The sequence below is a fragment of the Dasypus novemcinctus genome, chromosome 15 (genome assembly GCF_030445035.2).
Source record: "Dasypus novemcinctus isolate mDasNov1 chromosome 15, mDasNov1.1.hap2, whole genome shotgun sequence".
Taxonomy (NCBI): domain Eukaryota; kingdom Metazoa; phylum Chordata; class Mammalia; order Cingulata; family Dasypodidae; genus Dasypus; species Dasypus novemcinctus.
This window is the reverse complement of record NC_080687.1, coordinates 78,379,637-78,392,784: the sequence shown is the minus strand read 5'-3', so window position 1 is coordinate 78,392,784 and position 13,148 is coordinate 78,379,637. Positions and strand designations below refer to the sequence as shown.

The window sequence follows — 13,148 nt, the reverse complement described above, 5'->3', positions numbered from 1 at the left end:
CACAGCAGTGTGCTTAGTTAATCATGAGCTTCAAGAATATTTTATAATTTTCCGTTGCAGAATTTATTCTTGCTTTGTTTGTTTTAGTGAATCATTTTCAGTATCCTTGCCAATGCTGATTTTCAGTGTTTTGTGATCTGAGAATCAATATATGAATATTAAGCTGATTTTCCTTTGCACACTAAGGTAGTTAGAGAATATTCTAGAAATGTAAACTTTTTCTGTACTTAATCTCTTTCTAGAAGGTCATTTATAGAATGACTGCAATCTCTACCCATATTGAAAACTGGGCATATTCTACATTCATTGATTTTGTTATAATAGTAGAGAGCTAGTGTTAATACTTTCACCAAATATAACTGTCATTAGGAATGACATTTATTGAAGAGGGACCTGGATGGCTTCCCCTTCTATGAGAAAAGGAGATGGAGAAATGATTTGGAATCACAGTTTACTTAGAAAAGATTGAGTTCTCTGTTCTCTATTTTTTAAAGTAATTCAACCATATTGTGGCAACTTCTATTAAAACTTGCCTTGATAACTCATTTATCCATTCACTCACTCAACCAGTGTATATAGAGACTTTTTACCTATGTACAAGGGAGAGTGCTAGGCATTTGAGATAAAATTTTGACAAAATATATAGTCTTTAGGCTGCCGCAGCATCTGGGCTCTGGGAAAGGAGAGGCGAGGGCCAGCGGCCTGCACCAGCCATGCCAAATAAAAGCAAGAAGGAGAAAGACTCACCAAACGCAGGGAAAAGTGGAAAAAGTTTGAGACCGCAGAACCAGGCGTAGTAGAATTGGAGATTTCCAGCAGGAAAAAAACAGGATTGCTGTTCCTCAGTCAGTAGTATCTAGTAAAATAAAAGTATGAGTCCTTCAGCCCTTAGTGAAGAAAGACAAATAGCAAAATTCTTCCAGGTCTAGCGTCAACAATAATAGAGAATTTTTAAAATAACCATCTTCAAAAGATGTTCTTCCTGCTGATCAAAAGAAGCTTTTTATTTAGAAATTATATCACTTTTGAGTCCTTTTTGACTTTGTTTCTGATCAATGAAGTGACCTAAAGTGGAAGGAAGTAAAACAAGCTGCTTTGGAATGTGATTACAGAGCCTATTTACCCAGAAGTTGTGCGTGTGTTTGCAGTTAACATGTTTTGAACATTACCATCTTCTTCCAATCCTATGGGAGCAGAATTTGAACCAGAAGAAGATGAGCCAATGTTAGAAGCAGCCTGGCCTCATCTACAGTTTTATGAATTTTTCTTAAGATTTTTAGAGTCTCCAGATTTCCAACCTAATATAGTGAAGAAATATACTGATCAGAAGTTTGCATTACAGATTTCAGAACTCTTTGAAAGTGAAGATCCTCAGGAGAGAGATTTTCTTAAAACTACCCTTGACAGAATCTAAGGAAAATTATTAAGCTGAAGAGCTTACATCAGAAAACAAATAATATATTTTAAAAGTTTATTGATGAAATGAAGAATCACAACGGCATAACAGATTTACTGGAAATTTTGGGAAGTATAATTAATGAATTTGCCTGCCTACTAAAAGAAGAGCACAAGATTTTCTTATTGAAGGTGTTATTACTGCTGCACAAAGTCAAGTCCCTGGGTGTCTACCACCCACAGCTGGGTACTGTGTAGTACAGTTTTTAGAAAAGGACAGCACTCTCACAGAGCCAGTGGTAATGGCACTTCTCAAATACTGATCAAAGACTCAGTCCAAAAGAAATAATGTTCTTAAATGAATGAGGAGATGTTTTAGATGTTATTGAACCATCAGAATTTGTCAAGATCGTGGAGCCTCTTTCCGGGCCATTAGCCAAGTGTGTTTTCAGTCCACATTTCAGGTGGCAGAGTGAGGTCTATACTACTGGAACAATGAGTGCACTATGAATTTAATGAGTGACAATGCCCCTCAAAGACTCTGCCCACCAGGTTTCCTTCCTTGTACTGCAACTCAAAGACTCACTGGAACAAGACAATAAATGGCTTGAAATACAATGTGCTGAAAGTCTTGGAGATGAACTAAAAACTGTTTGATGACTTTATCCAACAGCTCAAAGCAGAGAAGCTGAAAGAGAAGCTAAAAAATCAAAGAAGGAAAAGAAGCATGGGTTAAAATAGAAAATGTAGCCAAAGCAAATTCCCAGTACTCAGTGTAGTCGAGCAAGGACCATGAGCATCCGGAAAGCAGTGGAGACAAATAGGCCTTTACTGGAAGATGTGCAGATGCCGAGAAAGGAAGTGACCAAGGAGGTGCTTCAGGAGGTACTGGGGATTGAACCCAGGACCTAGCACTTGGGAAGCAGGTGCTCACCACTGAGCTACTTCAGCTCTCCAATGAGAGTTGGAAGTTTTTCTGTTTTTGCTTGTTTTTAGGAGCTGCAGAAGAGCAGTTCCCCGTGGCGGAGGCTATGTTCTCCATGCAACCCTCATCCAGAGGGAGCCTCTCCCTCCTCTTATCACCAACAGGGAAAATGGATCCTTTAGGCCTTAGGGAGAGGACTCACCAAGTACCTGGTGCAGTTAGGGAGCCTTGCACCTGCTGCGTTTCTCCGAGGGTGCACTCCTGCATTCACTGCAGTAAACTTACGTCTTAAGGGAACTGATGGGCAGGACCCTCCGGCATGGAAACTTCAGTGCCCTTTAGCCAACAGGAATCATCACAGATGCCAGCAGTATGGTTCTGAAATTTTGGAGATTAAGGAGATTAAGGTGGCCACATTCATTAAACTAACATTTATAAATGCCAATGAAAAAAAGAAAAGTGACGCGACCTTAGGCATGTGTTTAGATTATCCCCATCATTGCAGAAATATCGTACACTTGATGCAGGTGGCGTTTTCATGCTAGTGAACTAAGCAGAGGTTTTGTTGCTTCTCAATCTGTTTCTTTTATTTGGAGTAACTCATATTCCCCACATCTTCAGACTCTTCGTCTGCCCAACTTGGCCATCTTGGACCCCAGGTGGCCAGGAGCGCTGGAAACATGGTGAGTCCTGGTTCAGACACGCCTTAGACCAAAACACACACTGGGATTCCAAGACTTAGGTTGAAGAAAAGAATAAAACATTATGTATATCTTTAAATGGTGCTTAAAGGCTAGTGGCCTGACTGGAAAACTGTAGGAAAATGGTTCTATGAGTATAATGTAGAAATTGATCAGGTTAACTTACTTGAACTGATGATTGAGCGTAAGGAAGTATAGGGGTTAGTTTAAGAGGGAAGGAAAGAGCTTTCAGGAAGATGGAATGGTTAATGTAAAAGGCCTTAAATGCAAGGTATGAGAAGAGACTGAATAGAAATTATGGGATTGGAGCAGAGAGTAGAAGCAGGAGAAGCATGGGAGAGAGAAGGCCGTAATGATAGTTGGGAGCCAATCTTGAGTTTCATGTTAAGACGTTTGGTTTCTGTTGTAAAGGAATGATAGTCCACTAAAAAGAGTACCAAAAAAGGAGAGGACTTAACTCATACACATTCTGAAGAGGTCACTCAATCTAGGTTCTTCAAATTGATATTCTTCCAAATGCTACTTTTCTCATAAAATTTTATATCTTTATTTTTATTTTCCATTGTTTCATTTTGTCCAGACACATAAATATTTGTGTTTTTTCCCTTGATTTTATTTCCCCAAAGATTAGGCTGGCTTGCCATTTGGTTACGCCTCTACTGTGAGAATTAGAAGGTCACGTATTTTAGTCTTGAGATGATGAAGCTTAACTCAGTCACAAAGAACCACATGTACTCTTCCGGGGACAAAACTGGCACTACATGATGTTGCTTTGACATTTGATTAACTGCCATTATTTTTTCCCTTTTGGCTGTTACTGATATTTGAAACATTTTACAGATTCGCTCTTTGTAATAACATCCTGTCCATCAGCTAGTTTCAATGCCGAGATTTGTGCGTGCAACTCCTACTGAAATCAATGGCAGTTCTGGGAACTAATCCAAGAGCAGAATTTGGCACAGAGTCTACAGTGGTCCATAGAGGTGACTTCATTTACTCTTTCAGTTTGAAAGACATAAATTATTCTTAGAACTTATTCATTAAAAATGTCAATATGTCTAAATTCGAATGAAAAGAATATTTTCATATCTGCCACATACAGGATGTTGAATAGATTAAGGAAACTTGTTCTTACTCCCTCGCTCCACAATATGATTTTTCTCCATAGGAATTTTTTCTTTCAAATATTTATCATTGGACCTAGAATTATAAGGACCTAGAATGTCCTACTTGTGATTTCTTTCAATCATGCCTTCCTTTGTTTTATTATTATTGCTTTATTTTTAAAGAAGCTTTATTTATTTTTTTAAAGATTTATTTTTTATTTATTTCTCTCCCCTTCCCCTCTTCCCCAGTTGTCTGCTCTCTGTGTCCATTTGCTGTGTGTTCTTCTGTGACCACTTCTATCCTTATCAGTGGCACCGGGAATCTGTATTTCTTTTTGTTACATCATCTTGTGTCAGCTCTCCTTGCATACAGGGCCATTCTTGGGCAGGCTACACTTTCTTTCGCACTGGGTGGCTCTCCCTATGGGGTGCACTCCTAGTGTGTGGATTTCCCCTACGTGGGGGGACACCCCTGCGTGGCAGGGCATTCCTTGTGTGCATCAGCACTGCACATGGGCCAGCTCCACATGGGTCAAGGAGGCCTGGGGTTTGAACAGCAGACCTCCCATGTGGTAGGCAGATACCCTATCCATTCAGCCAAGTTCACTTCCCTTAAAGAAGCTTTAGATTGCATAAATGTTGCATCAGAAATATAGGGGATTCCCATATACTCCACCCCATCCCCCTCGCTCACTTTCTCCCACTAACAACATCTTTCATTAGTGTGGTACTTTTCTTATAATTGATGAACACATATTAAAACATTGCTACCAACCATGGACTATAGTTTACATTATAATTTACACTTTGACCTGCACAATTTTATAGGTTTTGACAAAATGTATGATGGCCTGTATCTGTCATAGCAATGTCATGCACAACAATTCCAATGCCCCCCAAATACCCCCATATCACACCTATTCTTAACTCTCCCTCCCTTCAGAACCTCTGGTGACCACTGCCTTTATATCAGGGAAACAAGGTCTTCCATTGTTAGAATAATAATAAGTCTACTTTTTTCCATAGTTGTATTCACCCTTGGTGTTTGTTAATTCCTCAATCTTGAGGATTTGGGGATAGTGTTCACCAATCTCTCCTTTGTACAGTAATATACTGTATATAATGAATATAATGAAGGTGAATTTCCTCCATTTATCATTAACGATACAGAGTAACACACTTACTTGCAAGACTGTGACCTCTATAAGACATTTTTCCCTTTTTAAAATGAGATTATTATTTTTTCTTCATCTTTGTGTCCCCAGGCTTCAGTATACATTATATCCTCAACAAGTGCTTATTGAATGCATGGATGAATGTCAATATATCAAGAAAGGTCAGACCCAAAGTGCACAAATTCATGTTTCCTTACTAGGAATGAAAATTTTAGCACATAAAGATATCATTTATCATTGACTAATGATTATAGAACATAAACAATGAGAGAGATTAGATAGATACAAAGATAGATAGATGATAGATAAGTAACAGGTAAGGGAAGAGGAACACGAAAAATGTAAGGAAGTTGCTGTATGTTTTAATAGAGAAAAGAATACCATGACTAAGTAATCTATATATTTTCAGTCTTACTTTTATGATCCAAAAATAAGTTTAAAAAATAAGGAATTCTTAAATAGTAAACACTCACTAGCATTAACTATGTATTCCCTTAATTTGATTTTTTGGTGATATGTTAGACTGAGTTATACAAAAACATTTCAAAGGTAACCATTTTAATAAAAAACAAAACCAACAAATCAATCAAAAAGAAAAGCTTAGATTCAGACACTTTAAAATAAATAATTAGCTTTGGAAATAAAAAGGCAAAATAGAGTAGATTCAAAGCTCTGATCTTAAAAGTGATGTTTCCCTCAACTCTATTTCACTTGCTTTTTTAAATTAGAGAAGTTGTAGCTTTACAGAAAAACTGTATAGAAAATACAGAGTTCCCCTATAATACTAAGCACAGTTAGGTGTTCACATGGAGTTACATACATTATTCAAAGACTGTGGGGACCAAGAACCCTTAGAGTATAAAATCAGAGATAATTCAGGCTCAGCTTGCCCACTGGAAAAAAAAAAAAGTGTCAGTGGAGCTGTCCAGTCAGTTGTAATTTCAGCACCTTAGCAATAGGTAGAAATGGAATAATGACACTATCTGTGCCAATGAGTCGGAAATAGAGCACTTCTCCTTGACAGTCAATGACTTGATTGGAACCAATGTGACTTTTCTGCAGGAACAGCAGCAAAAAGAATAGAAACAATCTGAAAAACTGTTACAGGTTCTGCAAGAGTGAAGTGACAACTGAAGGCAAACCTTCAATATCAAGAAAATTTCATCCATGAAGCACAAATTCAAAAGAAGAAACTTCAAGCCAAGTAAAAGTTAATGACACTCAACAGGTAGTAGAGATCATGAGGTCACTGGAAGAGTCTCAGGCAGAAAGGACAAATGCCTCTCAACAGCAGAGGGACTTAGAAATATGCTCTCGCAATTAGATTTCACCCACAGAAAAGAAGAACTTTTGCAGGCAGAGGTGTCTTGTCTCAAAGGCAGTCTGAAATCTGTGAATGCAGTATGTAAACAAAACTGAGTCAAGAACCAATGGAAAAAATATGAGGACTTGAAGAAGATGGAAGGACATAACAACAACTATGGGACAGAGTTTACAGACTGAACAGTTACAGTTCTGCACTAGAAGGAATGAAGATGGAAATCTCCCAGTTAACTTGGGAGTTGCATCAGCGAGGTTATCACTATCACTTCCACCAAACAGTCTTCCTCAGAGTCAAGGCAGAAACACAAAATTCAGAAGAAAAAGCAATAGAGCACAAGGAGATTTTGGATCAGCTGAAGTCAGTCAAGTTAGAAAGTCATCATCTTTTTGAAACTGTAGCAAAATTGACATTTGGTTTACATGAGGCAAAAGAGATTTCTCAGCAGACCTCAGGAGAATTACATTGAGGCATTAAATGAATTAGTGTCTGGAAATCAGGAATTTCAGAAAGATTTGATGGAAACCAAATCTAAGCGGAAGATTTCCACTCATATGTGCCCAAAGTATGACAGAATCTTTAAACCGACCCACAGGACAGACACAGGGTTCAAGCTCACCCCCCGCCTGTGCAGACATGCTGGAATAAAGACTGGGCCCTACAAACAGATCTTTGTCTCTGGGAAGATGAGCATCAGATAGCACAGCCCCATCTCCAGGATCCTCAGCTCTGAGTCCTCACAACAGCCTTTCAGCCCCACCATCTTTTTGCCTTCTAACTTTATGTGTAAAACTAATTTTTGCCTTCAATGCTAGATGCAAATGAAGCCAATTTTTCTGAGACTAAATATGAAAGTGTGAATGACCAAGATGTGTTAATGTATTTGTGTCCTTGCCTATGTTTCCCCTTACAAGAGTTTTGGAAGAGGATGAACTGTGGTCCCTTCATATTCTAGATCACCTGGATGCCCACACCAAAGAACTGAAAAGGAAGAGGGAAAGGACAGTGAAACAATTCACAGCCAGCCCTTAAGTAGCCTTTTGAAAAAATCACAAACATGGACATAAAAATAAACACTCAAGTGTTACTTTTGTCTGAAGTAGCAGCTCTTTAAAAACATCAACATAAAAAATTTTTAGTTTGAAGAAAAAAGAAATTTCAATAGTTTCATGTCCATATATGTTGGGAAGGAACAAATTTTTGTTGTTGTTGTTGTTGCATACTAAAGAAGATTCCAAAATCTGTAAGTTGCAAAGAACATAGAGAAGTCTAGATACTCTTGTAGAAGAAGCAAAAAAAAAAAAAAAAAAAAAAAAAATGGTTTTCTCTACCACACATCAAAATTATGAGAGAGTTGTACTAAGACAGTGTGCTGTCAGTGTAACAATGTACAAGTAGAATATAAAATTCAGAAACAGACATGCGCATTTTTTGGAATTTGAAAGCTATCAGAGGAAGTACTTACAGTGGAAAAGGGATGACTTTTTAAAATACATGTAATTAGGCAATTTACTATTAATGAAAATTTAAAATTTTACCCCTATCCTGTACTATTCATTAAATTAAATCTCTAGGTAATATGAAAATCAAAGCAATAAAGCTATTAAAAGTTAGTATATTAGAATATATTCATGGCCTCTCAGGAAAGATTTTCTTAAATAATACATATAGTCACTAATCACAAAGGTAAAGAAAGATACATTTGGTTGCATTGTAATTAAAATTCTTGTTTATTTTAAAAAAACCTGCATATAAAATGAAAAGTAGACTAAGTCAGTTGTGACATTTATGGCTTAAAATCATATCCAGAATATATCAATAATTTCTACAAAGTAATAAAAAATCAGGTAACCTAGTAAGATGATCAAAATATCTGGACTGCCAATTACACACAAAAAATTGAAATGGACAATTAGATTATGAAAATTAATCAGGGGAATGCAAATAAAAATCACAATGAAATGAAAGTGACTATACACACATTGAACTGGCAAAAAATTCTGATAATTTCAGGTTTGACAAAGATTTATAGCAATAGGAATGCTTATATGATGCTGCTGGAAAGTGTTGATAATTTCAATGTCATTTTTTATTATATTTTCTAAATGTTTGCTGTTATATGCAAATGATATAAGAAGCAAAGTTTTTGCATCGGAATGAACATGGGAGAGCAGAGGGAAGAGGCTTTTTTAGAATAATCAAAAAGAGTAGAAAACTGAGTGGAATTCAGTATCAATACCTAGTGGCATGTGGTTTGTGACAGTGATTTATCATAATACGAATCAGTATGGATGTTAGTTTTGCACCACACTATTAGTTACAGGGGTGAAGGTATGGAGAAGGCTGCAAATTAGAAATGATAGAGCTCAAGTTCAGCCAAGTGAATAGAAGGAAGTCAGAGTGCAGTAAGGGGTGGTGAGTGTGTATGAAAGGCCATGGCTAACATATTTGACCATGGCCTTCAGCTTGGTAGGAAGAAACTGAGAACATGCTGCAGTGGGGTGGGGCGCATGAAGGAGAGGGAACATGAGAGTGGACATGAGAGAGAAGAGAGTGGATGAATGAATTACAGGAACAGGAGAGTGGATGAATGAATTACCGGTACTGGTCTGGTTGCAAATTGTGCACTTGAGCTAGTAGTAGAGCAAAAAAGAGGCACAAGATGGCAGGAAAGAAGAGGGTAGGAGATTGAAATCAGAGAGATTACGCTTCTTGTTAATGGTTAGCAGCGAGTATGTTTATAGGAGTGAGTTGCAAAGATAGAGTGGATGACAAGATTATTCGAAGATAAGAGGCAAGGAAGAGAGTGTCTAGGCTACTGGAAGAATCATATACCTAATGTGGTTACTAAAAAATACATAGAAATAATATTTGCAGAGTGTGTCTGACTAAAAGTTAAAATATTTAATAAAAGAGGTGGGGTGATCCTGAGGGCAGTTGATAATAGCAAAAGGAAGTAATATTGTTAGGGGCAGTATTCATTTTCCAGGGCTGCTATGATCAATACCATACAATGAGCTTAAAGAAGAATATTTGGCCTATAATTTGAAGCAAAGAAGTCTAAAATCAAGATGCCAGCAAGGCTATGCTTTTTCCTAGTGGGCAGAATTCTGGTGATGACAGTCATAAGAGGTGATCTCTCTCTCTACTCTCTGGCATCTTCTGACTTCTGGCTTGTTTTGGTGTCTGGTTTCTACTCAGTGACTGTGCTTAAATTTTCTCTCTTCATGAGGCATACAACCATATAGATTAAGGTTTTCTCTGATTCCATTTGGGCACACTGAAACAGGCTCTTCAGAGACCCAATATACAAATGAGTTGACAACTTAACTGATAATAGCAACTATCATAAAGATCCTGTTTACAAACGGGTACATACCCACAGGAGTGGGCATTAAACTTGAACATGCCTTTAGTGGGGTTCATGATTCGAGCCCCAGCAGGGTCTGATGACTTTATGGATTGCAAGAGATGCATTGGCACTACCTGAGGGCCATGTCCCTACTATCAAATAAGAAAGCGAAGGGAATATCTTCAGAGAAGACTGAAGACAGAAAACATTTTGTTTAGGGTTTGAGGAGATTGCAAATGTTGTAATATGTGTCATAAAACATGATGAACATAACTCTACGGTATTTACAGCCGCAATCGATAGCCTCTATTGAAGTATGTGTTCCCTCTTTAGAGCATTCAGGTACCCTCCTAACTTCTGCTGGAGGAGGAGGATAGAGAGATTAAGCACACTCTTCTGACCTTGACTAATGGTGCTGTTCTATAGTCTTACCCTCAGTTTTCTTCCTGCTGGCTTGCAGAAGTATTAGCAGAAGCAGGAGCAGCCTTCTTAGACCACAAGAAGGAAGCTGTCTGCTGAGACTGGGAGAGCAAGAAGATGGAAAGAGCCTGGCTCATGACACCAAGGAGTCACCATTTATAATAGTTCTGTTATGGGAGAGAGACTTATATTTCTATCTTGTTTAAGTCATCATTATTGGGTACTTAGCTATAAGAGTCAAACCAATATTTAAATTAATATAGATAGGAGAAATTAAGAGAAGAAAAATTAGAAAACACATTAGTAGAAATCATGGGAGATTGCCATGACATTCCAGTCTCTGGATCTCCCTAAGGTCCTATAAACTGATGGTTCTTGAAAAAACATCCTCTAACATAGGGAAAAGTGTGGATTTGAGCCTAAAAATGGGGCTCTGTTTTCTATTGCTAATTACTCTGATTATACCATGTATATTATGAGAACACCAAAACTTCTACATTCTGAGGAATTCTAAGCATCTAAATTCTTAGTTACTGTGATTGTTAAGTATGCTTAGGGGGATAGAGATATAGGATTTATGGCCCCAGATTCACAGCAAAAGAGGGCTGCTCCTTTAGTCCTCCAGTGACTCAGGGACACCAGAGGTAACTGGGAGGACCCATCAACACTTCTGAAGCATTTACTCTCAGCATATGCATGATTTGGTCTTGAGTGTGTGAATGTGTGTGTCAGTGTGTGTGTATTCAGTTCATTTCCAAAATTATGTTGTTAATTTTATTCAAGTTATTAACAGTAAAAAATGCAATTCATCAAGGCAGAAGAGGCAATGTACTATTTATGTTCTGTTTTCTCACTGTCTTCTTAGCTGTTCTCTAGTCAGCAGCTGCATCCTAATTGGGCCAGTAGCTCAGGATGTTCATGTATGTGTAACATACCAGCATCTTTATTCTAAGTCAATAGAATGCAGTGGAAAAATCCTTCCATTTAAACTTGGTCTCAAGTTTTCAAGTATTTACATTTTATATTTCACTTGGGGCAAATCATTCAATCTCGTGAATCCTCAATCCCTTATTAATAATGCCTATTTCAAAGGCATTGATAAGCCATAGAGCAAATGTTAGAGTTAAACAACATGGGTGTGACTCTTTGCCACTATCGTAAATTCTTGGGCATGCCAACAAAATTTTCAGAGCCACGTCTTTCTCATCTGGGAAAACTGGTAGCAAATACACACATGGCTGAATTTTGATCAGGATTAAATGAGCTAATGGAAGTAAAAGTAAAAGCATAGGGCTTCATACTAGTGAACTCTTAAGAAGAGTTGATTTAATTCATTTGTCTTCATTTAGAAGTAAATGGAGTATCAATTAAGAAAACAATGTCAAAGATAGAATTTTATAATTTAAAGCAGTACACAAGTATTATAGAATGACATATTCCCAAATAACCATTTTCCTTAGATAGACTACCTCTCTATATATTAGTTAAAGAACGTATCTACTATTCTGCAGTTGTTAACAATATCAATAGCTGTGTCTGAGAAAAATGTTGTGTGATAATGCAGAAACAAAATTGGACTTGAAATTATCTGGTTTTTCCTATTAAATATTATGAATAAAAGTTATTCCTGTTTTATTTATATTTGACCATGTTATTAAAAGGTTTTAAAGAATCAATATATACTACTGGTCAGACTTCCTAATGATTCCATTTTATTTTATATTAGCTTTCTGTACAACAGACACATTTGGCATTAGAGACTTTTTTATCATGAGAAGGAAATCAAATTAATAAGTTACTCTGTGTTATACCTTTTTTTCCTTTATTTTACCTTTATCTTTTTTCAAAGATGATAGAAAAATATGAATGGCTGTTTTAACTTGAAAAGGTTAAAATAAATTTGACTTGAAGATTTTCCACTGTTACACAGTGCAGTATTCATAATATTCATATTTAATAAAAATTGTTCAGAAGGCTTAAAAGCTATTCAAGCCAAACAAGATAATAAGATGAATTAAGGAACCATTTCTTACTTTCTTTTAGTGAGCTTATGCTGTACAACTATAGTAAAACACACCATGTAATATTTTCTCAGAGAAGGATTTAAAAAGAAAAATATGTACAATGGAAAAGGATAGGCTTTATTGAGGTTATTAAATAGAATATATTTAAACACATGCAGGTACTTAATTACTTAAAGAGTTTCTAAAATGATTATTCTAAACAATGCAAAATCAATTCATGAGTTTTCTAATTTCCAGTGAAATTTTTGCTCTTCAGGTTTTCTTAAATCAAAACATGATATTGCCTAATTATATAAAATGAAAAAATTCTAAGAATGCATTTTTTAAAGTTTACTGTTTATATTTGTTTCTTGGTGGTCTTTCAACAGTCAATTAATAATCATTTATTTTGAATAAGTGCCACAGTATTAGGAGATTTAGGATTATATGTATATGAGTAAAATTTAAAATTAAAACATTGTTTCTAAACAGCTAAAATCTTGTTTGGAGGAATAAAGTTATGCCAATAAAAAGGAAGAGGTCATACTGATATGAATATTACACAATATGATTATTACATTTTGTGGCATGATGAACATAAGGAGTTTAGAGAGAGATCTATATTTCATAACCTGTGCCTTGGGAATGGAACAAATGTGGATAAGTGTTGTGAGGTGAAGCAATGATTTATGTTGGGAAAATAAGATAAAACCAGAGCCATGATATATACCTTTGGTGAGAAATAAACAC

At 36.5% G+C, this 13,148-nt stretch overlaps 2 pseudogenes; both read left to right on the top strand.

The window, feature by feature from the left end:
• The first annotated feature begins 713 nt into the window (after positions 1-713).
• LOC101414842 (serine/threonine-protein phosphatase 2A 56 kDa regulatory subunit gamma isoform-like) lies at positions 714-2,502 on the top strand (annotated as a pseudogene).
• A 137-nt stretch (positions 2,503-2,639) lies between these two features.
• Positions 2,640-7,655, top strand: LOC101415286 (centrosomal protein of 63 kDa pseudogene; annotated as a pseudogene).
• The last annotated feature ends 5,493 nt before the right edge of the window (positions 7,656-13,148 follow it).